The following is a 27512-nucleotide window of genomic DNA, read 5'->3' as shown; positions in this document are numbered from 1 at the left end:
CCTGGATCTGGGGCTATCGGAATAAACCATCGCCACCATGTCAGCATCCCTACGGATATCCACGAAGAGGCAGTACCTAACCTGCATCAGGAAATGGGAAACGTACTGCCAGAAAACCGGGATTGCTTATAAAACAGCCACAGTAGCGGATGTTCTGGAATTCCTGGCAGACTTACATCATCGTGAAGATTTGAGCTACAGTGCCATCAACACGGCACGTAGTGCTCTTTCAAATTACCTCAAACCTGCGGGACATCAGGCCATGGGAGCCCATCCGCTGGTGGTAAAACTGATGAGGGGCATATTTAACAGCAAGCCCCCCACCCCTAGATATACAAAAATCTGGGATGTCAGTATTGTACTCACATACCTTCGGGACAGACCACCAGCTAGATCTCTCAGCTTAGAGCAGTTGACTTTAAAAACACTCATGCTCATGGCGCTAGTATCTGCACAGAGGGTCCAGTCCTTACATAAACTTCGACTGGACAACATGGACACTACATCGGATCAGATCACATTCACTATTCAAGGTCTGATAAAACAGTCCAGGCCAGGAACATCCAACACGCTAGTGGCATTCCGGGCATACCCACTAGAGCCACGATTGTGTGTGGTGACCCACATAAATATTTACATAGACACAACCCATAACATCAGAGGAAGTGAGAGAGCCTTATGGGTCAGCCACAGGAAACCACATGGCAGGGTAACAAGTCAAACCATTTCAAGGTGGTTGAAACAGGTTTTGGAAGCTGCTGGAATTAACATTAATCTATTTAAATCTCATTCCACCAGGGCAGCATCCACATCATCGGCGGCCAGAATGGATGTGCCTGTGGACTTAATCCTCAAGAAAGCAGGATGGTCACGGGAAGCCACATTCCGAACATTTTATAATAAGCCGTTGGTGGAACCTGATATATTTGCAGTCAGCATTTTAGAAACTGCAAATGTTTAAGTTAAAGCCCGGGGGAGCTATTTTTCTTTTGTTATTGTTAATAAATACCGTTTTGTTTTCAAAACAGATTCATTGGTTGATTACAATAACACTTCCTTCCTCAAGAGCTTTCGGTAGTGAGTGTATAAAACTGTTACACGGTTTGAAATCACAGAGCTTTGAAATCTTCACGAAGTCACTCACGTGACTCCGAAGTAAAATAGTAAGATTAAACGAGAACTTACCAGTTTGAAGTTTGATCTGTATTTTATGAGGAGTTACGATGAGGGATTACGTGCCCTCCGCTCCCACCCTCATTACATGGATCAAACCGATAAACTGATGTCTCTTTGTTCTTTACTATGTTACTTCAAATACGTGTCTGTCTGTGATTCCACACCGCTGCTTGGAAGCATGCCGCACCTGCGCCCTGAGCGGGCTTCTTCACGTAATCCCTCATCGTAACTCCTCATAAAATACAGATCAAACTTCAAACTGGTAAGTTCTCGTTTAATCTTACTATTATCATTAATCAATTGGGAGATTAAATATACAAATAGAGAAGTTTTGCTTCAGTTACAGAAGTCCTCAGTGAGACAATGTCTGGATTACTTTGTACAAAATTTAAGGAAGGATGTTAATGCAATGAAAGTGGATCAGAAGTGTATTTGACAGGAGACACAGAAAGAGAACATTCAGCATAATGGGGTCCATGCCAGCTCCAAGCAAATGAATCCAGAGCTGTCTCCTTTTCCCCACAGCCCAGCTCACATGCCCATTAACATGGCAATCAGCTCCTCTTTCATCCTCTCACCAATTATTTACCTTTAGGGACAATTTACAGTAGAGTCAGTCATAGAGTGATACAGCGTGGATCAGTCCCTTTGGCCGAACTTGCCCACACTGTCCCAGCTACACTAGTCCCACCTGCTCGCGTTTGGTCCATATCTCTCCAAACTGTCCTATCCATGTACCTGTCTAACTGTTTCTTAAATGTGGGAATAGTCCCAGCCTCAACTACCTCTTCTGGCAGCTTGTTCCATACATCCACCACCCTTTGTGTGAAAAAGTCACCCCTCAGATTCCTATCAAATCATTTCCCCTTTCACCTTAAACTCACTGTATGTCCTCTGGTCCTCAAGAGGACCATAATAACCAATTACTGGGATATGCAAGGAAACTGGAACACCGAGGTGAAGGCCTGAGTTTAGTTTAGTTTAGTTGATAGATACAGCACGGAAACAGGCCCTTCGGCCCACCGAGTCCGCGCCGACCAGCGATCCCCGCACATTAACGCTATGCACTGCCACACACACGAGGGACAATTTTGCACTTATACCAAGCCAATTAACCTACAAACCTGTGAGTCTTTGGAGTGCGGTAGGAAACCGAAGATCTCAGAGAAAACCCACGCAGGTTACGGGTGGAATGTACAAACTCCGTACAGACAAGCGCCCGCAATCAAGATGGAACCCAGGTCTCTGGCGCTGATAGGTAGAAACTCTACCGGTGCGGCACTTTGCACTTGGACAGATGCTGAGAAAGGAAAGCTATACAGAGATATGGTTTAATGTTAACAAATGGGAGTAGCTTTATTAAGTAACATGGTCGGCATGGTTGACGTGGGCTGAAAGGACTCACATCTGCGCTGTACATTTCTGCAAGTACGTTTGTGAAAACTCTCTCCTTGTAGAGATGTTCGCCATAAAACCGCTCTCACCAAGAACAGTAAAGCAATCATTTACTTCAGACAATAATCAGAAGCGGTGACTGCTTTACACCCTAGATTTATGATGTCAAAGTATAATTTCATTCAAAATATTGCTCTGTAATTTTCTTCTCTAAGTATTGATTGTCCTCTTTTGCACATCTTTGTGGGCAGTAATTACTTGCAATTTTGCATCTTAGACTATGATAAACAGCAGCTTTTCAAAAAATAATCATGAAATGTCAGACCTCAGGCTAACCTCTCTGGTGAAGAAAATTGTTGTGTTTAACATTCATTATTATTCTCTCCAGTCGACGTTGAAAGAGTCCCAAATAGTCATTTACTTTACATTCAACTGTCACCTTTCTTACCTGATTATTTCCTCATTTAAAAGAGTTATACTTTCATTTCCATTCATGCATAAACCCATCGTTTTAGAGGTCTGAAGAAGGGTTTCAGCCCAAAATGTCACCCATTCCTTCTCTCCAGAAATGCTGCCCATCCCGCTGAGTTAATCCAGCATTTTGTGTCTACCTTCGATTTAAACCAGCATCTGCAGTTCTTTCCTACACAACCCATCTTTTTAGTTTAGTTTAGTTTATTTTAGACAATAGACAATGGACAATAGGTGCAGGAGTAGGCCATTCAGCCCTTCGAGCCAGCACTGCCATTCACTGTGATCATGGCTGATCATCCACAATCAACACCTCGTTCCTGCCTTGTCCCCATATCCCTTGACCCCTATCTTTAAGAGCTAACTCTCTCTTGGAAGCATCCAAAAAATTGCCCCCCACTGCCTTCTGAGGCAGAGAATTCCACAGATTCACAGCTCTCTGGGTGAAAACGTTTTTCCTTATCTCCGTTCTAAATGACCAACCCCTTATTCTTAAACTGTAGGAGATAGTTTAGTTTAGTGATGCAGTGTGGGAGGAAAGCGAAGATCTCGGAGAAAACACTGTACAGACTCTGTACAGACAGCACCCATAGTCGGGATCGATCCCGAGTCTTTGGTGCTGTAAGGCATCATATCTACCACTGAGCTGCCCCTGAATCTCTAATCTCCGGTAGGACGTTGCAGCACGGAATTTTTGAACACGGTCAGTTTTTCGGAGCCCCGTGCGATGTCGGGACCAGCTCCGCACAACTCCATACGGCTCCGGCGATCAAAGTGGGACCGGCCCCGCGAGGCTGTACGGCTCAAGCGACCACGTTAGGTCGCGCTTGTCGCATGGAGTCGCATGCTCGTGGGACAGGCCCTTAACTTGATTAGACTGTAATTAAGATGAAGTTGGCAGATGCTGGGATGAAGGTGCATGAATATCAGGTTCATAAGGTCATTTAGAATTAGGTAGAATTAGGCCATTTGGCCCATCAAGTCTATTCTGCCATTCAATCATAGCTCATCTATCTCTCCCTCCTAACCCCTATCTCCTGCCGTTCTTCCCACAACCCATGACACCCGTACTAATCAAGAATCTATCTATCTCTGCCTTAAAAATATCCACTGACTTGGCCTCCACAGCCTTCTGTGGCAAAAATTCCACAGATTCACCACCCTCTGATTAAATAAATTTCTCCTCATCTCTTTCCTAAAAGAACGTCCTGTAATTCTGAGGCTATGACCTCTAGTCCTAGACTCTCCCACTAATGGAAACATCCTCTCCACATCCACTCCATCCAAGCCTTTCACTATTCTGTACGTTTCAATGAAATCCCCCCTCATTCTTCTAAACTCCAGCGAGTACAGGCCCAGTGCCAACACGGTTTTGATCAGCCAATTATAAATGGGCATAATTAAGAGCAAAATCTGCTCCTTTGGCACTGTTGGTAAAGTAACTCATTCCTTTTGGCATTTGTGACACAAAATGCTAGAGAATTCTGAGTATATCTGCTGGCATCTCTGTGTGAAGCTAATGTAAAAGCAAGCAGCAGATAGACACAAATAGCTGGATTAACTCAGCGGGTCAGGAGGCATCTCTGGAAAAAAGGAGCAGATGACATTTCGGGTCAAGACCCTTCTTCAGACGTCTCGGCTCGAAACGTCACCTGATCTTTTTCTCCAGAGATGCTGTCTGACCTGTTGTTACACTTCAGTGTTTTGTGTCTATCTTCGGTTTAAGCCAGCATCTATAGTTCCCTCCTACACATTAAAGCAAGCAATGTCCTCTATAAAGTGACAGCCTTTGGGATCATTATATCCACCTCTGTAAATACACAGATATGGAATGCTAAGTTTAAAAGAGCAGCAAGATTGTATTGGGGACTGCAGGAACAAGGACAGGAGATGCTGGTTTACAAAAAAGGACACAAAATGCTGGAATAATGCTAGTCCTCAGTAGTAATGACTGGTCCTCAATAGTAATGCTAGTCCTCAGTAGTAGTGGCTAGTCCTCATTAGTAATGCTAGTCCTCAGTATTAATGCTAGTCCTCATTAACAATGCTAGTCCTCAGTAGTAATGCTAGTCCTCAGTAGTTGTGGTAGTCCTCAGTATTAATGCTAGTCCTCATTAACAATGCTAGTCCTCAGTAATAATGCTAATCCTCAGTAATAATGCTAATCCTCAGTAGTAATGCTAGTCCTCAGTATTAATGCTAGTCCTCATTAACAATGCTAGTCCTCAGTAATAATGCTAATCCTCAGTAGTAATGGTAGTCCTCAGTTAGTAATGCTAGTCCTCAGTAGTAACGGCTAGTCCTCATTAGGATAGCGGTTTATCTCCCCACCTGTCACGTGAGTTCAATTCCCCGCCGAGGAGATACTATCATTATCCCATCAAAAATTAAATAATCGGGGCAGCATGATGGCACAGCGGCAGGGCTGCTGCCTTACAGCGCCAGAGACCCAGGTTCACCCCGCGCCGTCTCTCAATACAAAACTCTTTTAATGAAGTAATTGTACACAAGAACACAGGAACATGGGCACAGGAGTTGTCCAGAGATTTAAGAGGGGCCTCAGAGGCAATCTTTTCACTCAGAGGGTAGTCCAAATCTGGATTGGGCTGTCAGAGAAAGCTACAGAAGATGGCACACTGTTGACTTTTAATTTAGTTTAGTTTATTATCGTCACGTGTACCAAGGTACAGTGAAAAGCATTTTTGTTACGTGCTAACCAGTTAGCAAAATGACTACATAATTACAGTCAAGCCTTTCACAGTGTACAGATATGAGCAATGCGACTTTCAAAAGACTAATGGAGAGAAAATATATATAGGGGGGGTTTAGAGGGCTATTGGCTAAGTGCAGGAAAATAGGACTAGCATAGAATGCCAGGTGAGCTGAAGGGTCTGATTCCATACTGTATAACTCTATCAGGCCCATCAAGACTGCCCCGCCATTATAATAAGATTCTGGCTGATCTCTGCCATCCTTCTCCTCTTCTGTGCCATTGCTCCTTGAGAGGGATTTGGGCCAAATGGGGGAAATGTTATGATGAAAGGGATGTTTCCATGCTGTAAGACACTGTGACTATGGTTCAATGGGTTTAGACTGGGTTTTTTTTTCCAAATGCAGGCCTAAGAGACTAGTACAGAATGCCAGGTGGGTCAAAGGGTTTGATTCTGTACTTACAGCTCCATCTTTATGACCAAGTCCTGCAAGACAGCCCCACCATTATAATAAGATACTGGTTGTTCTCTGTTGTCCTCAACTCCTCTTCTGTGCCATGTTCCACAACACACTCATCCCTGATCTATCAAAGACTGTATTTATCCATGTTCATAAGTGATAGGAGCAGAATTAGGCCTTTCACCCCATCATGTCTACTCTGCCAATCAATCATGGCTGATCTATATTTTCCTCTCAACCCCATTCTCCTGCCTTCTCCTCATAATCCAAGACGCCTGTACTAATCAAGAATCTATCTATCTCTGCTTTAAAAACCTCCACTGACTTGGCCTCCACAACCTTCTGTGGCAATGAATTCCTCAGATTCACCATCCACTGACCAAAGAAAGTCTTCCTTTAAATGTATCCACTTCCACAGAGTATTGAACAATTACACTATCTTGCCAGGGCAGAGAATTCCAACAAATTCCATTGTATCTGCCTCCACTACTTCCTCTGGCAGCTTATTCCAGTTACACACCACTTTCCATATAAAAGCTTCCCCCGAGGCCTCTTTTAAACTCCGCTTCCGTGCCATTGCTCCACAACACCCTCGTCCTAGATCTCTCAAATAGTTATCCTCCTCCACTTTAAATGCTTTGAACAATTCTATCATCTGCCAGGGCAGAGAATTCCAGCAAATTTCATTGTCAAGAGTCAAGAGTCAATTTAATTGTCATTTGGACCCCTGGAGGTCCAAACGAAATGCCGTTTCTGCAGCCATACATTACACACAAATAGACCCCAGACACAACATAATTACATTTAACATAAACATCCATCACATAGCTGTGATGGAAGGCCAAATAAACTTATCTCTCCACTGCACTCTCCCCCCCCCGATGTCAGAGTCAAAGTCATAGCCCCCGGCTGGCGATGGCGATTGTCCCGCGGCCATTGAAGCCACGCCGGGTGGTGCGAGGTCGCACACCGGGTCTTGGTGTTGGAGCCCCCGGTGTGTGCTCGCAAAGTCCGCGGCCATTCCAGCCGCGCGGGGCAGTGATGTAGGCCCCGCTCCAGGAGCTCTTCGACCCCGCAACTCGGGCGGGAGAAGTCGCCGTTGCAGGAGCCCTGAGAAGCGGTCTCTCTCCAGGGAGCCGCGGGCTCCCGGCGCCGTCGTCCACAGACCCGCAGCAGCAGCCTCCGACTCTCCGGTAGCAGCAGCAGCAGCAGCAGCAGCAGCAGCAGCAACGACAGCAGCAGCGGCAGCGCTCCTCCACCGCTCCACCCGCTCCGGACTCGGCCAGCTCCGCGACGGCAACGGTGAGTCGACACCTGAGTCCCCGGCTTCTTCCTGTTGGAGGCCGCTCCTCGTTGCGGCCTCAACGACACCTGAGACCCGACGAGAAAAGGTCGGGTCTCCAGTGCAGGGAGAGATTTCAAAAAGTTTCCCCCCCCCCTCCCACCCCACCCCCCCCCCCCACCCACCACACACCCCCAACATAAAATAACAAAAACTACATAAAAACACAGACAAAAAAAGCCCATGTCCACTACTGCCTCTGGCAGCCCATTCTAAATAAACACTACAATCTGTGCAAAATCTTACCCCTGAGGCCTCTTAAATTTATCTCTTCTTTCTTTATCTTGGTTTTTAGTTGAGTTTAGTTTAGTTTATTTTATTGTCACGTGTATCGAGGTACAGTGAAAGGCTTTTGTTGGGTGCTATCCAGTCAGCGGAGAGGTAATACATGATTTCAGTCGAGCCATTTACAGTGTACAGATACAGGGTAAGGGGATAATGTTCAGTGCAAGGTAAAGCCAGCAAAGTCCGATCAAAGTTAGTCCGAGGATCACCAGTGAGGTAGATAATAGTTCAGGACTGGTTTCTCATTGTGGTAACTGTACACCATGCTCTAAGAGCTGCCTAACCAATAATTGCTTACGAAGTTGAAACATAGAAATTTGCAGGGTTATGTGGAATAATAGCATAAATCTTTCAAAGAGCAACCACAGGCCTGATGGGCAAGTGGCCTCCATTATATAAAACATAAGTTAATGTAATAAAACGTTGCTCTTTCCGACATCAATTCTTCAATTTGGAAATCAGTGAAAAAATGAACATTTATATTTGAAGGTAGACACAATATGCTGGAGTAACTCAGCGAGACAGGCAGCATCTCTGGAGAAAAGGAATGGGAGAAGTTTCGGGTCGAGACTCTTCTCCAAGTTGAGAGTTAGGGGAGAGGGAAAGCAGAGATATGGAAGGGTACAGAGAGTGTGTAAAGTGTGAAAAGGACAGATCAAAGCAGACGATGCTGAAGGAAATAATCAAGGGTTGGCTAAGGGGAAGGTGACAACGAGGCATACAAACAGTAAAATTAACCAGGGGGACGGTGAAACCAGTAGGAGAACTAGGGTGGTGGAGAGACGGAAAGAGAGAAAGCAAGGGTTACTTGAAACATAGAAACATAGAAAATAGGTGCAGGAGTAGGCCATTCGGCCCTTCGAGCTTGCACCGCCATTTAATATGATCATGGCTGATCATCCAACTCAGTATCCCATACCTGCCTTCTCTCCATACCCCCTGATCCCTTTAGCCACAAGTGCCACATCTAACTCACTCTTAAATATAGCCAATGAACTGGCCTCAACTACCTTCGGTGGCAGAGAATTCCACAGATTCACCACTCTCTGTGTGAAGAATATTTTTCTCATCTCGGTCCTAAAGCATTTCCCCTTTATCCATAAACTATGACCCCTTGTCCTGGACTTCCCCAACATCGGGAACAATCTTCCTGCATCTAGCCTGTCCAACCCCTTAAGAATTTTGTAAGTTTCTATAAGATCCCCTCTCATTCTCCTAAATTCTAGCGAGTACAAGCCAAGTCTATCAAGTCTTTCTTCATATGAAAGTCTTGACATCCCAGGAATCAGTCTGGTGAACCTTCTCTGTACTCCCTCTATGGCAAGAATGTCTTTCCTCAGATTTGGAGACTAAAACTGTACGCAATACTCCAGGTGCGTTCTCACCAAGACCCTGTACAATTGCAGTAGAACCTCCCTGCTCCCTGAAGTTAGAGCAATCAATTTTCATACCATTCATACATTTATATTTGCGTATCTCTGTTGGCACAATGGTTAAGTTGATGTGAGAATTAACTGCAAGCAACATTTATTGTCGAGCTTGCAGAGGAAATAACCCTTCCACATGTTTCACGGGCTGATGAAAATTCCTCAGCTGAAGTTTATACGTAAATCTTCACTTATGAGTGAAAGGGCCACACTCTGCATGTATCCATTGGGAGTCAGTGGGATTCATTTTGATAGATGGAAATTTTTTACCAGGTAACTGTCAACATCCATGGTCAAACTTTTGAAATACATTTCCAGCACTGTTGTGGAAATCTCTGACATTTTGCCCTTTGATTTAACATACACGGCAGCATGAGGGAACAATTGAGGGGAAAGAGAGCATATATATAAGTGTATAAATGGTAGATATACTCCATTGCTGTCAATTGGGATTACGTGAGAAGTTATAAAACAAACAGGAATAACCTGAGGTACAATTACATTTAATTACCAAAGAATATAAAACAAAGCAGTAAAATAATTTGCAGACTCGTGAATAATAAAAGATTGGATGGGAACAGGATCATTGAAGGATAGCCAGGATAACAGCATAGGCATTAATAAAGTGAAATTCAAGATTGCTGGATAAACATGGATTGATTTCTCAGGAATGCCAGAAGTTGAGGGGGACCTGCTGGAAGTATATAAAATTATGTGGAATACTGGGTAGACAGTCCATAGCTTTCTCCCAGCATGGAAACTTCAAAGACTATTATAGAAGTTGGGAGGTCATGTTGCAGTTGTATCGGACATAGACTAGGCCACATTTAGAGTATTGTGTTCCGTTCTGGGCACCATGTTTATAGCAGCGCTGTTGTCAATGTGCAAAGGATGCGGAAAATGTTTGCAAGGATGTTGCCAGGACTAGAGGGTTTGAGCTATAGGGAGAGGTTGAGCAGGCTGGGACTATTCCTTGGAGCGCAGGAGGATGAGGGGTGATCTTATTGAGGTGTATAAGATCATGAGGGGAATAGATTGGGTAAATGCACAGAGTCTCTTGCCCAGAGTAGGTAAATTGAGAACCACAGGACATAGGTTTAAGGTAAAGGGGAAAAGATTTAATAGGAATCTGAGGGGTAACTTTTTCACACAAAGGGTAGTGGGTGTATGGAACTAGCTGCCAGAGGAGGTAGTTGAGGCAGGGTCTATCCCAACATTTAAGAAACAGTTAGACAGGTACATGGCTAGGACAGGTACGGGACAGGTACATGGATACTCAACCTCTCCCTATAGCTCAGACCCTAAAGACCTGGCAACATCCTCGTAAATCTTCTCTGTAGCCCAGAATTGAACACAATGCTCTAAATGTGGCCTCAGCAATGCCTTATACAATTGCAACATAATGTCCCAACTACTATACTCAAAATCCTGACTGATGAAGGCCAATGTACCAAAAGCCTTTTTGACCACACTATCTTCCTGCGACTCCACCTTCAAGGAACAATGTACCTGCACTCCTAGATTCCTCTGCTTTATAATACTCCCCAGAGCCTTCTCATTCACTGTGTAGGTCCGGCCTATGTTATACTTCTCAAAATACAACTCCTTACATGTCCCTGTGTGGAAATAATAGTCCAGTGAGTGCTCTGGAGATTACAAACCGCCATGACTAGAGACTGAGTACCAAATTGTTTACGTAAGTGCCAGTTTATGTAAGTCTCCCATTGCAGAAGTCAGGGAGTATCTGTAGTTTAATTTAGTTCAGAGATACAGCGCGGAAACAGGCTCTTCTGCCCACTGAGTCCACACCGACCAGCGATCCCAGCACATTAACACTACCCTACACACACTACGGACAATTTTATTTTTACATGTGCACCAAGCCATTTAACCTGCAAACCTGTACATCTTTGGAGTGTGGGAGGAAACCAAAGATCTCGGAGCATTCCCAACGCAGGTAACGGGGAGAATGTACGGATAAGCACCTGTAGTCAGGACCGAACCCGTGTCTGTGGCGTTGTGAGGCAGCAATCATACCATTGCACCACTGTGCCGCCCCAGAGAGTAAATTGATCGATTTATAGAGAGTAAAACTCCAGATCCAGTCAGATTACATCAGGACATTTTGAAGAATCGTAAGGGGGAGGTAGTCAGTATTTCTGGGGTTTTTTTAAATCACAGTGGTTACCCACAAATTATTTTGCACTCCATCTGCTGCATTGTGGTTAACAGATTAAAATATAGGCTAACACTGCCTATATCCCCCTTGTAGCCTTTTTACACCCTCACCACTCTTCACATTCCTACTTTCAGCTTTGTGGCATCAGTAATCTTGGAAATAGAAACATAGAAACATAGAAATTAGGTGCAGGAGTAGGCCATTCGGCCCTTCGAGCCTGCACCGCCATTCAATATGATCATGGCTGATCATCCAACTCAGTATCCCGTACCTGCCTTCTCTCCATACCCTCTGATCCCCTTAGCCACAAGGGCCACATCTAACTCCCTCTTAAATACAGCCAAAATGAACTGGCCTCAACTACCCTCTGTGGCAGAGAGTTCCAGAGATTCACCACTCTCTGTGTGAAAATGTTACACGGGCCTAGAAAACTTGGAAATGTTACATTTGATATTGATTGTGAACAGTTGGGACCTCAATTTTGGTCTCTGTGGTGCTCCACTAGTACCTCCTGTCAACAGGAGAAGAACCCCCATTCATTCTCGTTGGAAAGTCTATTCAGTTCCTAATTCACATACGTGTAGGAAGGAACTGCAGATACTGGTTTAAACCGAAGATAGACACAAAATGCTGGAGAAACCGGCTGCAACTCTGGAGAGAAGGAATAGGTGACATTTCAGCTTACAACCCAGTGGTATGAATATTGATTTCTCTAACTTCAAGTAACCTTTGTATCCCCCCCTCTCACCATCCCTCCCCCACCCAAGTTGCTGTACTAGTTTCACAGTCGTCCTGGTGAGTTATATTGTCTGTAACTCATTTTAACCTAGAGCACAGCTAACAATGGCCTGTGTCTTTAATCATCATTACTTTTCTGCATATCTTTCATTCATTTGTTCTATATATCTCTCCATTTTACTGTCTAAATCTCTTGTTTCCCTTTCCCCTGACTCTGAGTCTGAAGAAGGGTCTTGTCCCGAAACATCACCCATTCTCCGGAGATGCTGCCTGTCCCGCTGAGCTACTCCAGCATTTTTGTGTCTATCTTCATTCATATATGTTGCTTACCCTGCAATCCCATTGTTCACACTTTGTTTGCAACATTTTAAACTCTAAAAAATTTTAAATAGTTTTTGGCATATACTAGACACTGTAACGCTTTACACTTTAGTTTAGTTTAGAAATACAGTGTGGAAACAAACCCTGTAGCCCACCAAGTCCATGGCGATCAATGATCACCCATACACCAGCTCTATCTTGCTCATTAAATAGCTACATAGTTTAGTGCTGGCTCAACATGGCTGGTCTTGATTTAGTGAACTCTTATAATAGATAGATAGATAGATAGATAGATAGATAGATAGATAGATAGATAGATAGATAGATAGATAGATAGATAGATAGATAGATAGATAGATAGATAGATAGATAGATAGATAGATAGATAGATAGATAGATAGATAGATAGATAGATAGATAGATAGATATAATTTATTGCCACACAACCAGGGTCGGTGGAAATTTGGGTTGTCAGCAGCAGTACAATAATAAAGAACAAAGTGCTGAACTAACATGGCTGGTCAGGCAGCATCTCTGGAGGAAACGGATAGGTGACGTTTTGGGTCGGGACCCTTCTTCACTCTAAGAAGCAGATCTACTCCAGCATGTGTCTGTCTATCTTTGGTATAAACCAGCATCTGCGGTTCTTTGTTTCAACATTTTGGCTTACATACTGATAATGGCTCAACAATAGTAATTAGCTACCAGTTAGCTTGGTTCAACGATGATCTCACTGTGCACTTTAGCAGACAAAGATTAAAACAACAGCAGATTGCTCAATCTTCCAGAGTTCAGGCTAAGAATTGTCTTGATCTGTTATATAATTCTCAGCAGACAAGGGGAGCTGGCTTTGCTCAAGTTCTGCTCTGTATTTCCTCCCCGCAGGGAAGTGTAGACAAGATGCCGGAAGCAAATAAAAGTACACGTTCACAAGTTATAGGAGTAGAATTAGGCCATTCGGCCCATCGGGTTCTCTCTGCCATTCAATCATGGCTGACCTCTGTCTCCTAATTCCATTTTCCTGCCTTCTCTCCATAACCCTTGACACCCGTTCTAATCAGGAATTTTTCTATCACTGCCTTACAAATATCTACTGACCTCCACACACAGAGCCGGATTTATGTATAAGCTTCACAAGCTTAAGTTTACGGCCTCGAGATCTAGGGGGGGCCTCAGCAGGGCCGGATTTACCTATAGGCTTCATAGGCTGATTGGGAGGGGCCTTACATAGGGGATTGGGAGGGGCCTCACAAGTGGAATAGCCGAGGGCCTCTCTTCATCCAAATCCCGCCCTGTCCACAGCCCTCCAAATATCCACTGACCTCCACAGGCAATGAGTTCCACAGATTACAGGCCCGTACAAAGCTTTTCAAAAAGGGGGGTGGCATGACAGGATTACAAAAAAACTTAATGTGAAATAATGTGTGCCATGCGCACATCACGAGCGCGAAGCGTGGAGTCCCTCGATGCCAGGGGTCTTAGATGCTCCCTGATCCATTCTGAGCCATGTTTTGGAGCATTTTTGCACCAAATCTATGACCAATATTTCAGAAATTAACAGGAATCTGAGGTAGCTTTTTCACACAAAGGGTGCTGGGTGTATGTAACGAGCTGCCAGAGGAGGTAGTTAAGACTGGGACTATCCTAATGTTTAAGAGACATTTGAACACGTACACAGATAGGACAGATTTAGATGGATATGGGCCAAACGCCTGTGAGTGGGACTAGTTTAGATGGAACATGTTGGTCGGTGTGGGCAAGTTGGGCTGAAGGGCTTGTTTCCACACTGCATCATTCTATGACTAAAAAGTGAAGAAGAAAAATGCATGTAGATAAGTAGAACAGATTTGAAAGAGGAGTGAAATGTAAAGGCAGAGAGAGGTTTATGGGTGGAAAGGAACATAGGAAAGGAGGGGGGAGAGTGGGCTTGGGCAGATGGGTGAAGGGAAAATAGTCACAAAGTGCTGGAGTAACTCAGCGGGTCAGGCAGCATCTGTGGAGAACATGGATAGGTGACATCACAGAGTGCTGGAGTAACTCAGCGAGTCAGGCAGCATCTGTGGAGAAGATGGATAGGTGACGTTTCACAGAGTGCTGGATTAACTCAGTGACTCAGGCATCTGTGGAGAACATGGATAGGTGACATGTCACAGAGTGCTGGAGTAACTCAGTGGGTCAGGCAGCATCTCTGGAGAAAAGGTATAGATTATAGATTATAGTTCGGGTCATGACCGTTCTTCAGTAATATTCATGATGTGCCATGCATAGACATTCCTGAATGTTACCCAAACTATCGTGAGCTACTTTGTTACGGTGCTTGCCCTCTCCTATAACGTCTCTGCTGCCTTGGGTGATGCAGGACAGGACACAAGCTTTGGGACACAGTGTGAAGCTGTTGCCGTCTGTCCCAGCATGGTAAAAACCTGGATGGAGTGGATTTGGAGAGGATGGTTCCACTAGTGGGAGTCTAGGACCAGTGGCCACAGCCTCAGGATTAAAAGACATTCCTTTAGGAAGGAGATGAGCAGGAATTTCTTAAGTCAGAGGGTGGTGAACTGTAGAATTCATTGCCACAGACAGCTGTGGAGGTCAAGTCAATGGGCATTTTTCAGGAGGAGATTGATAGATTCTTGATTAATAGGGGTGTCAGAGGTAATGGGGAGAAGGCAGCAGAATGGGTTTGAAAGGGAAAGATAGAGTCATAGGGTGATACAGTGTGGAAACAGGCCCTTCGGCCCAGCATATCCCATCTGCACTAGTCTAACTGTTTCTTAAATGTTGCGATAGTCCCTGCCACAACTACCTCCTCTGGCAGCTTGTTCCATACACCTATCACCCTTTGTGTGAAAAACATACCCCTCTGATTCCTATTAAATCTTTTTGCCCTTCACCTTAAACTTATGTCCTCTGCTCATCGAGTCTTACTCTGGGCAAAAGACTCAACCATATCTATTCAAATCATAATTTTATACACCTCTATTAGATCATCCCTCAGCCTCCTGTGCTCCATGAAATAGAGTCCCAGCCCACTCAACCTCTCCCTATAGCTCTGGCCCTCTAGTCCTGGCAACATCCTCATAAATCTTCACTGTACCCTTTCCAGTTTGATGACATCTTTCCTATAACATGGTGCCCAGAACTGAACACAATACTCTGAATGCGGCCTCACGAACTTCTTATGCAACTGCAACATGACCTCCCAACTTCTATACTGAGTTACTCCAGCACTCTGAAACGCCACAATAACATGTACGCACGCACACACTCACACACGTCACAGAACAGGGCAAGATTAGCAAGTTTGCTGATGATACAGAAGTGAGTGGTTTTGCAGATAGTGAAGATAGTTGTGAAAGATTGCAGCAGGATCTGGATCATTTAGCCAGGTGGGCAGAGGAATGGTTGATGGTTGCATGGTTCCTTGAAGGTCGTGTCGCAGGTATATCAGGTGGTCAAAAAGTATTTTGGCATTTTGGCCCTCATCAGTCAGAGTATTGAGTATAGAAGTTGGGAGGTCATGTTGCAGTTGTATCAGACGTTGGTGAGACCACATTTAGAATATTGTGTTCAGTTCTGGGCACCATGTTATAGGAAAGATGTCAAACTGAAAAGAGTACAGAGATCCCCATCCTGGATCAGTCCAATCAGGGTTTTGTCATCCACAAACTTGAGAAGCTTGACAGAGGTGTCTGTGGAGGTGCAGTCATTGGTGTGAAGTGGTGATTGGAGTGGAGTGGTGATTGGAGTGGGGTGGGTGTAGAAGGGGCCCAGTCTTTGCAGACTGAGGTCAGGTTGTGAGTGGGTATGAAGTGGTCGGTTGGGTGAGGTGGGAAAGGTTCCACTCTTTTCATAGTGGAGTTTTGCCTTAAGTAGGTGTGAAGTGGTGAATGGGAAGGAGAGGGTGTCGGGTCCATTTTTTCCAGACTGGGGTCTGGCTGTGTTTGTTGGGAAAGGAGGTACAAGGGTTACGTTTCTGATTTTCAAGCCTGCAGTAATATTTATTCGGGTTGTTCGTCAGCTGACGATTGTCCAAAGAGCGGGGGGGGCTTTCCTCTTATAGCTGGTGATTTCTTGCATGCCCTTCCAAACTGAAAACGAATCACTAGCTGAGACTTGCTCCTCAACTTCTCAGAGTATCTTTCCTTGGCAGCTCTGATTCCTCTTCACAGCTCTTTATCGACTAGGCTATCATTTAACTCTTTAACGATTAGGCTATTGGCTTGACGCATATTTTCCCCCAGCACCCCCCCCCCACCCTCCCCCTGATCTCAAAATGGAAATGTTACATCTGTATATAATGATCCCATTAAAATGTGTATTTATGTCACAAACTATGGAATTCATATTTTTCAGTATTGTTATCAAAGAAAAGAAAGCAGTTCCAATTGTTTGATATTATTTGATATTGTTTAATATTATTCATATGGAGGAGAAAATATAATAGCTCTAAAACCTACCTTAATTTTGCAATCTCACTCAAGATAATCCCCCTTTCCCTCTCCCTCCACACCCTCCCCCCCCCCCCTCCTCTCCCCTCTCCCCCCCCCCCCCCCCCGCTCCCCCCCTCCCCCCCCCCCTCCCCCCCCCCCCCCCCCCCCCCCCCCCCCCCTTCCCCCCTCCTTCTTTGGGGGGGGGGGGGCGAAGGTGATGGTGGCGCGGGCCCAGCGGGGGGGGAGCATGGGCGCGGATGAAGGTGGCGTGGGCCCCGTGGGGGTGGCGTGGACCCAGCGGGGGTGGCGTGGGCCCAGCGGGGGTGGCGTGGGAACCCAGCAGGGGGGTGGCGTGGGCCCAGCAGGGGTGGTGTCGTTGCATCAGGGGTCAGCGAGAGTGGCATGGACCCAGCAGGGGTCAGCAGGGGTGGTGTGGGCCCAGCGGGGGTGGTGTGGGCCCAGCGGGGGTGGCGTGGGCTCAGCGGGGGTGGTGTGGGCCCAGCGGGGGTGGCGTGGGCCCAGCAGGGGTGGCGTGGGCCCAGCGGGGGCGGTGTGGGCCCAGCGGGGGTGGCGTGGGCCCAGCGGGGGTGGCGTGGGCCCAGCGGGGGTGGCGTGAACTCAGCGGGGGTGGCATGAGCCCAGCGAGAGTGGCCTGGGCCCAGCGGGGGTCAGTGGGGGTGGTGTGGGGGGAAGATGGCTTGGGCCCCGGCGGCAGGGGGAGGCGAGGGGGGCGGGCTCTGCCGCAGCGGCGATTGGTGTTGGGGTTACAGCCGTTGGGTTCGGATTCAGCCACTCCCGCCCGGGGGACAAGAGAACAGAGAACTGGCCGTTTCCAAAGTGGAAACGTTGATTTTTTAAAAAAGATTCTCGGTTATTTTTTCAGATTTTTTTTGGGTGAATTTTTTCTTAAGGGAAAAAAAGGGGGTGCGGTCGCACCCAACGCACCCCCCCTTCGGACGGCCATGGATTAACTCCCCTCTGACCCAAGAAGTTCCTCCTCACCTCCTATCTAAAATACTGCCCTTTAATTCTGAGGCTATGTCCTCTGGTCATAGAATCTCCCATCAGTGGAAACATCCTTTCCACATCCACTCTATCTATGCCTGTCATGATTCTGTCAGTTTCAATGAGGTTCCCCCTCATTGTTCTAAACTCCAGCGAGTGCAGGCTCAGTGCCGTCAAACGCTCATCATATGTTAACCCACTCATTCCTGGAATCATTCTTGTAAACCTCCTCTGGACCCTCTCCAGATCTAGCACATCCTACCTCAGATATGGAACCCAAATTTGCTCATGGTATAGGGATTAAAACTGTGCAGAGGGAAAGAAAAGGTGGAAGAAAAAACGAGGACCTTGGTATCAGAGCAAGCAACGTTCAGAGAAACATTTTAGCATTGAGAAATCTGCCCCTCTTCTCCCCTCTTCCATCAGGCAAGAGGTACAGAAGTTTGAAAACACACACCTCCACATTCAGGGACAGCTTCTTCCCAGCTGATATCAGGCAACTGAACCATAACATCAATGACTAGAGAGTGGTCCCGAACTACTATCTGCCTCACTGGATACCCTCTGACTGTTTAATCAGGCTTTACTGGACTTTAACTTGCACTGAACGAATCATGTTATGTGGATGGTTCAATTGTAATCATGTATCATCTTTCTGCTGACTTGATAGCACGTACAAAAGCTTTTTACTCTACCTCGGTACACGTGACATTAAACTAAACTAAACTAAACTAAACATTGATAGAGTCTTTGAGTCATACAATGTGGAAACAGGCCCTTCAGCCCATCTTTCTACTAACTTTCTGCTGACTGGTTATTATGCAACAAAAGCTTTTCACTGTACCTCGGTACACGTGACAATAAACTAAACTGAACTGAACTTGCCCACACCGACCAACATGTCCCATCTACACTAGTCCCACCTGCCTGCGTTCGGCCAATATCTCTCTAAACCGGTCCTATCCATGTCCTTGTCTAAATGTTTCTTAAACGTTGTGATAGTACTATATTCAGTGGACCTACCTAGTGAAGACGCTCAAGTCTCCTTCACATTTACCGAGGGACTTGGGAGCCAAGGGTTGAGCAGACCAACTCTGCGGCTGGGAACCTACATAATGTGCTGCCTCCTTCACCATTTAATTATTGTGGGAATATTGTTTTTCTTTTTAATTAAGGAAACCGCTCTGAGCAGAACTTGACCACAATGCGCAACTCCACCCCAATACCCACACCAAAAGACAGTCCCAGAAATGGTGAGAGGGAGAGAGAGAGAGAGAAAACGAGAGAAATATTCCCTTTGCAGTACGAATACCAGCCGTTCTACTCCACAACACCAAGGAACTCAATCCCCATGCCAGGGGGTCCCTGTGATACATCCTGCACTCAGCATGAAACAACCCTTCTTCCATTGGATGGAGAGAGAGAGAGAGAGAGAGAGAGAGAGAGAGGGAGAGAGAGAGAGAGGGAGAGAGAGAGAGAGAGAGGTCTCAAAGACTATACTTGGCTTGGACTTTGGGCTCCCTTTTACTCTCTCTCTCTCTCTCTCTCTCTCCCTCTCTCTCCGCGGTGCTGATCGTGACAGCTTGTCGGTGAACCCCTCTCGTACATTAGGTGACTCATGGCTTACTGGCTTTGTACAGGCAAGAAATCAGCCATTGATATCTTGTTTGTTTGTTTGTATGCATGCACGTGAGATCCCCAAACCCCGCAAAAATGGTACACGATAGCACTACAATTTTTGGTCTACCTTACTCACCATTGTCCTGTGATGTAAATGAAATAAATTATGTTTGAATTGAATGAAAAAAAAAAAGAGAGAGGGGGGGAGGGAGGGAGGGATTTAGAGAGAGAGAGAGAGAGAGAGGGAGAGGGAGAGAGAGAGAGAGAGATGGAGAGGGGGAGAAAGAGAGAGGGAGAGGGAGAGAGAGAGAGAGATGGATAGGGGGAGAAAGAGAGAGGGAGAGAGATTAAGTACAGCATGGAAATAGGCTCCGCGGCCCAGCAAGTCCACGCTGACCATCGATCACCCATTCACACTAGTTCTAAGTCATCCCACTTTTGCATCCACTCCCTACACATGAGGGGCGATTTTACAGAGGCTATTTAACCTACAAAACTGCACTCTTTTGGAATATGGAAGGAAACTGGAGCATCTCCAGGAATCCCACAATGTCTCAGGGAGAACATGGAAACTCCATACTGACAGCACCCGAGGTCAGGATCGAACCCAGGTCTCTGATGCTGTGAGGCTTCAGCACTACCAGCTGCACCACTGTGCTTAGCTTCTCTATGCTCAACAATCTGTATTTACTCTGTATTTAGTTGGTATTACTTCTTGTTATCACCTTTCCCACAGCCAACAATGGACCATTGTGGGTTCTACCTTTCCTTGTTCATCGTTGCTGATTTTGATCAGTCTTTTTGCATATCTTTCATTAATTTGTTCTATGTATCTCTTGCTTCCTGCTCCCCTGACAGTCAGTCTAAAGAAGGGTCTCGATCTGAAATATCACCTATTACTTTTCTCCAGACATATTTCTTGACCCACTGAGTTGCTCCAGCTTTTTGTGTCTAGTTGAGTTTAGTTTAGAGATACAATGCGGAAACAGGCCCTTTGGTCCCCGCATATTAACACTATCCTACTTACGCTAGGGGCAATTTACAATGACACCACCAATTAACCTACACACCTGTCCGTCTTTGGAGTGAGGGAGGAAACTAAAGATCTCAGAGAAAACATACGCAGTCACGGGGAAAAAAGTACAAACTCTGTACAGACAGTCGGGATTGAACCCGGGTCTCTGGCGCTGTAAGGCAGCAACTCTACTGCTGTGCCACCATGCCATGTATTTTTAGGAGATGGTGCAAGTTCTGGTTGGCTGAGATTCAGTCGACTATGGAGATACATTTCCCTGAGATGGGACTAATTTAAAATCTGGCCTTAGCTCTTGCTTCAGTCATTCAGGGCAGCGACATGCAATCTGCATCCCTCTTGCTTTTGCTGACAGAGGGGCTGGAAGCCATTCAAGTCCCTCTCTTGGTTTCGCTGACTATTGGAACGGCTACCACTATTTGCTGCCTGGCCCATTAATTGCGTTCAGAATGTCATGCGCGCTATGCTCCAAAGTGAAATACAGATTGATTTGCAGCCCTTCAGACGAGCAGAAGGACATCATGTCAGTACCAATGGCTATAATTGTGTTAAATACAAGTTTATACTCTCATCAGCTGACAATGCCTGGGAAGGTGAGACTGCTGCAGAGGGTGGTATGATGGCGCAGCGGTGGAGTTGCTGCCTTACAGCGCCAGACACCCGAGTTCGAACCTGACTCCAGGTGCTGTCTGTACAGAGTTTGTACGTTCTCCTTGGGACCGCGTGGGGTTTTTCAGGGTGCTCTGGTTTCCTCCCACACTCCAAAGATGTGCAGTATTATAGGTTAATTGGCTTTGGTAAAATTGTGAATTTTCCCTTGTGTATAGGATAGTGCTAGTGTACTGGTTTAGTGCAGAGTTGATGGGCTGAAGGGCCTGTTTCCACGCTGTATCTCTGAACAACTAAATTAAACTAAACTAAACTAAAGATAGACACAAAACATCTAGATAGGCATCTTTTCCCCTTCACCTTAAACCTATGTCCGCTGGTCCATGATTCCCCTACTCTGTATCTACCCGATCTATTCCTCTCATGATTTTATGCCCCTCTACAGGATCACCCCTCTTCCTCCTGTGCTCAAAGGAATAGAATCCCAGCCTGCTCAAACTCTCATGTCCTCGTAAATCTTCTCTGTACAGCAGGTACAGCAGGCAGTGAACACAGTGAATGGCAATGTTGGCTTTCATAACAGAGGAGTTGAGTATAGGAGCAAAGAGGTCCTCCTGCAGTTGTACAGGGCCCCAGTGAGACCACACCTGGAGTATTGTGTGCAGTTTTTATCTCCAAACTTCAGGAAGGACATTCTTGCTATTGAGGGAGTGCAGCGTAGGTTCACGAGGTTAATTCCCGGGATGGCGGGACTGTCATATGTTGGTAGATTGGAGCGGCTGGGCATGTATACTCTGGAATTTAGGATGAGAGGGTGTCTTATTGAAACATATAAGATTATTAAGGGTTTGGACACGTTAGAGGCAGGAAACATGTTCCTAATGTTGGGGGATTCCAGAACCAGGGGCCATAGTTTAAGAATAAGTGATAAGCCATTTAGAACAGAGATGAGCAAATACTTTTTCACACAGAGAGTTGTGAGCCAGTGGAGGCTGGTTCTCTGGATGCTTTCAAGAGAGTTAGATAGAGCTCTTAGGGATAGCGGAGTTAAGGGATATGGAGAGAAGGTAGGAACGGGGTACTGATTGTGGATGATCAGCCATGATCACATTGAATGGCGGTGCTGGCTCAAAGGGCTGAATGGCCTACTCCTGCACCTATTTTTCTATGTTCCTATGTTTCTATCATAATGTCCCAACTTTTGTACTCAATACCCATTCCTATAAAGGTTTCCTATAAATATTCCTATAAATACCCATTCCTACTGTCTATTGTACCCTTTACTGCTTGACAATATCTTTCTAATAACATGGTGCCCAGAATTGAACACATTACTCTAAATGCGGTCTCACCAACGTCTTATACAACTGCAACATGATCTCTTAACTTCTATACTCTTCCCCAGAAAGCCAGTGTGGCTTCCGTGCAGAGCGTGGAACTGTAGACATGATATTTGCTGCACATCAGATCCAGGATAAATGCCAAGAGCAGCACAGTGACCTCTTCGTGACCTTTGTTGATCTGAGCAAGGCCTTCTATACGGTCAGCAGAGATGGCTTGTGGAAGATAATGGAGAGGCTTGGCTGTCCCAACAGGCACATCACGATTGTCCGGCAATTCCATGATGGCAAGATGGTGAAAGGGTTGGATGATGGAGACAAGTCGGAAGCCTTCCTAGTGACAAACGGCGTGAAGCAAGGCTGCGCTCCTGCCACGGCACTCTTTAGCATGGTCTTCTCCGCCATGATGCCTGATGCTTTCGGGATGGTATACACGTCAAGTACATGACTGACGGTGGGTTATTCAACCTCAGGCGCCTACAGGCTGTTACAAAGGTGAAATAGACTGTCCCCAGCGACTCCTTATTCGCCGATGATAGCGCCCTCAACGCCAGCACAGAGCAGAAGATGCAGCACAAAATGGGCTGCCCCTTACGAGCCGGCGACAACTTCGGTCTCACCCTCAGCACTAAAAAGACTGAAGTTATGTACCAGCCTGACTCTGAAAAGCCCTATCAAGAGCCACACATCAAAGTAAAGGGGCAGAACCTACTGGCAGTCAACAATTTCTCCCATCTCGGCAGCGCACATTCTCACAAGCAGTGAACAGAGATGCGGAGGTCAACAGCAGGATTTCCAAGGCCAGCGCTGCCTTCGGTAGACTTCGTGAAAATGTTTGGGCGAGGAAAGGACTCGGCGTCCCCACCAAGATGAAGGTCTACATGCAGTAGTTCTCACTACCCTCCCCTATGCCTGTGAGATCTGGACTGTCTACACGCCAAGCAGCTCAACTACTTTCACTTAAGCCGTCTCCGCAGACTCCTCCACATTTGGCGGCAGGACAAAATCCCGGACATGGAAGTCCTGAAACGGGCCGGTATCCCCAGCATCTACACCCTCCTTCAGAAAGCCCAAGCCAGATGGGCTGGCCATGTCATCCGAATGCCAGACCGTTGGCTGCCAAAACAGCTGTTGTACGGAGAACTGTGTCAGGGAAAGTGCTCAGTTAGGGGGCAGAAGAAACCCTTCAAAAGCTGCCTCAAAGACCTTAACAACAATCTCAATACTAGGGAGTCATTTGCTCTGGACTGCCCAACTTGGCGAAACAAGATCACCACAGGAGCGCGTGCGTGCAGCTGAGAAGAAGCGCACCGCAGAAGCTCAGAGGAAACGCGCCACGTGCAAAACTCGAGCTACTTCAACTTCTACTGCAGCGCCCACCCACCTGTGTCCCATATGCAGGCAAGCCTTACGGGGCCGGATCAGTCTCACCAGTCACCTGCAGACCCACAAACAAAAACACTGAAATCATGGCCTACTTCAACTACGAAGGACAAACAACAACTCCGACTGATGAAGGCTAAAGTGCCAAAAGCCTTTTTGACCACCCTATCTTCTGTGACTAGTCCTTCAAGGAACCATGCATCTGCACTCCTAGATCCCTTTGCTCTACAACACTACCCAAAGGCCTGCCATTCACTACCTTCCCAAAATTCACAGACTTCCCAAAATGCAACACCTCAGATTTCTCTTCAATTGACTAAGATCCTGTTGCAATTTTTCACAACTATCTTTACTATCTGCAAAACCACCCACTTTTGTATCATCAGTGCTGTATCTCCAAACAAAACTAAACTAAACAAAACTCTAGATAGACACAAAATGCTGGAATGACTTAGTGGGACAGGCAACATCTCTGGAGAGAAGGAATGGGTGATGTTTCGGGTCGAGACCCTTCTTCAGACTCTCGACCTGAAACATCACCCATTCCTTCTTTCCAGAGATGCTGCCTGTCCCGCTGAGTTACTCCAGCCTTTTGTGTCTATCTTTGGTTTAAACCAGCGTCTGCAGTTCCTTCCTACACATTTCGTAAACTAAACTTTATCCAGGCCTGGATAGATGTCCAGAAATCATCAATGATAAAATATTGAAAAGAATGTTTAAATCTTGGCCTTAATTCCCACATTTACCAGATTTAATGCTGGTGATAAATGTGCTGGGATATTATCTGACACATATGCTAAAACCAGGCAAAGGCCAGATACTTAGAGTTTTGCTTGTTTGATAATTAATTTAATTAGTTTCAGCTTTCTCTAATGCATATAATATTACAGATGGAGCACAAAGTTTTCAAGCCTGATTTCTGAAGCTTGAATCCCAGTGGTATGAGTGAGCGAGTACAAAATGGGGTTAAGGAGTTCATATTAGTTTAACTCCATTTATTTTGCCAGGTTGGAGAGAGGTTCACTTTCGGATATCAGTCCAAAACAAATGTAATAAAGGCACAGCAGCACATAAATGATTTCGGATCATCTCTTCCATTATATTACTTGACATTTCAACATAGTCCTGCATCACAGTATTAACATTACTAAATAGTTATTAAAATGCAATTTATTTCCTTTGCCCTCTTAATAATAGACGTAAAACCTCTGAAATTTGGCAAATGCTGAAGCAAAGAAAAAATAATAGTTGCCAAGGGAACGGGAACTCCAAATTCTACAATGCAAGACACATCTGCAACAAATGATATTTTAAACCACAAAGGAGTTAGAATTCCTCTGATCACTTTTTGTAGCTGCACTGAAATAGAACCTGCCTCGACCACTGTTACATGGTCTTTCCCCAATGTGGGCACAATCCCCCCTGCTCCTGAACATTTTATTGAAAAAGTCAGCAGGTTTAAAAAAGTGAACTTCCCATTTTTTTTTGTGTGTAGCCAGACTGTCTCGCCAAAATTATCAACAGGAGGTATTTCATTTTCAATGTAGTCCTTATGTTAGAATAAATCAGCTTGGATCCTCCAAATAACCTTGTCTAAGGAGAGAAAGGTGGAAGATGACTGATGCATTCTTGCCTTCTTAGGGCGGCATGGTGGCTCGGCTGATAGGGCTGCTGCCTCACAGCGCCAGAGACCCGGGTTTGATCCTGACTTTGGGCGTTGTCTGTACGGAGTTTACACGTTTGACCTGTGACCACGTGGGTTTCCTCCGGGTGCTCCGGTTTCCTCCCACATCCCAAAGATGTGCAGATTTATAGGTTAATTGGCCTCTGTTAATTACCCCGAGTGTGTAGGGAGAGGGAAAGTGGGATAACATATGACTAGTGTGAATGTGTGATCGATGGTCAGTGTGGATTTGGTGGGCCAAAGAGCCTGTTTCCATGTTGTATCTACAAATTAAACTAATCTCTTTAGAAATGAGCTGCAGATGCTGGTATGTACCGAATATAAAGTGCTGCAGTAACTCAGAGGGACAGGCAGCATCTTTGGAGAAAAGGAATATTTGATGATTTGGGTCGGGTCAGAAGAAGGCTCCCGACCCGAAATGTCACCCATCGTTTTTATCCAGTGATGCTGCCTGACTCGCTAAGTTACTCCAGCACTTTGTGTCTATCTAAAGTATCTGTAGTATCTTCTTCCAATATGTCGTTTAGTTTTGTTTATTGTCACGTGTACCGAGGTACAGTAAAAAAACTTTAGATGCGCGCTAACTTGTTGGCGGAAAGATAACACACGATTACAATCGAGTCATTTACAGTGTTTAGATACCTGATAATGGAATAACATTTAGCGCAAGGTAAAACCAGTCCTCAGCTTTGTTTAAGAGTTTGCATATGGTGTTAAGATAACAAAGAGGTAGCAACATTCATGACATAATTTCATCCTCATAATATTAAGTATTCAGCATTGCCTGAACAATGATGCATTTAAAAGAATGGACCTAAAGGGTCGCAAAGAAAGTTAAGTTAATGGGTTAATGTTCTTATGTATTTATTTCATCCTGTTGACACTAGGACATTCAAAATGTTTTCATTGGAGCCCTGACAAAGTAGCTTTTTTGCTCCGTACTCATTAATAGCACACTTTCATAAAATAATTTCACTGAAAGAACAGCTCTGTTTACTACCGGCTCCTCGAATTGGTGTTTGGTGAGAGAAATGAGCAATGGACCCTTGTAGAACTGAAAGAAAGGTTAGGCTGAGCTAGATGCCTTCTGTGGCCACCCAATTCCAGGCCCATCTCCACGCTTCCAGACCTACGCTGCGAACTTCCAGATGTTCGTCGTACACAAACCAGACAAACCTATTGATGGTGGGTCAGATTAAGGACAGCATCTTTAGTTTAGTTTAGTTTAGTTTAGAAGCATGAAAACAGGCCCTTTGACCCACCGGGTCCATGCCGACCAACAATCACCCAGTACATTAGCTCTATCCTACACTCCAGGGGCCATTTACAGAAGCCAATTAACCTATAAACCTGCACAGTGTTATTTACGTTATTTCTCTTATCATGTATCTGTACACAGTGGATGGCTTGATTGTAATCATGTATTGTCATTCTGCTGACTGGTTGGCACGCCACAACAGCTTTTCACTGTGCACACTCCCCTCTCCTCTACTCTCACTACACCAATGACTGCACCTCCACTGACTCCTCTGTCAAGCTTCTCAAGTTTGCAGATGACACAACCCTGATTGGACTGATCCAGGATGGAGAGGAATCTGCCTGCTGAGAGGAAGTGACACAGCTGGTGCCCTGGTGCCATCATCTCCAAGGACCTTAAATGGGGGGCCACCATCGACTCCACAGACAAATAGGCACAACAGAGTATGTACTTCCTGTGGCAGCTAAGGAAGCAAAATCTGCAACTGGCAATGATGGTCCAATTCTATATGGCCATCGTAGAGTCTGTCCTCATCTTCTGGCTCAGCCACCAAGCACGACATTTGGAGGCTGCAGCGAATCACTATTGGCTGCAATCTTCCCTCCATTGACGGACTGTACACTGCAAGGACCAGGTAGCGAGTGG

Source organism: Leucoraja erinacea, chromosome 5, assembly GCF_028641065.1.
Source record: "Leucoraja erinacea ecotype New England chromosome 5, Leri_hhj_1, whole genome shotgun sequence".
In the NCBI taxonomy this organism is placed as follows: Eukaryota; Metazoa; Chordata; class Chondrichthyes; order Rajiformes; family Rajidae; genus Leucoraja; species Leucoraja erinaceus.
This window is presented reverse-complemented; position numbering follows the sequence as displayed.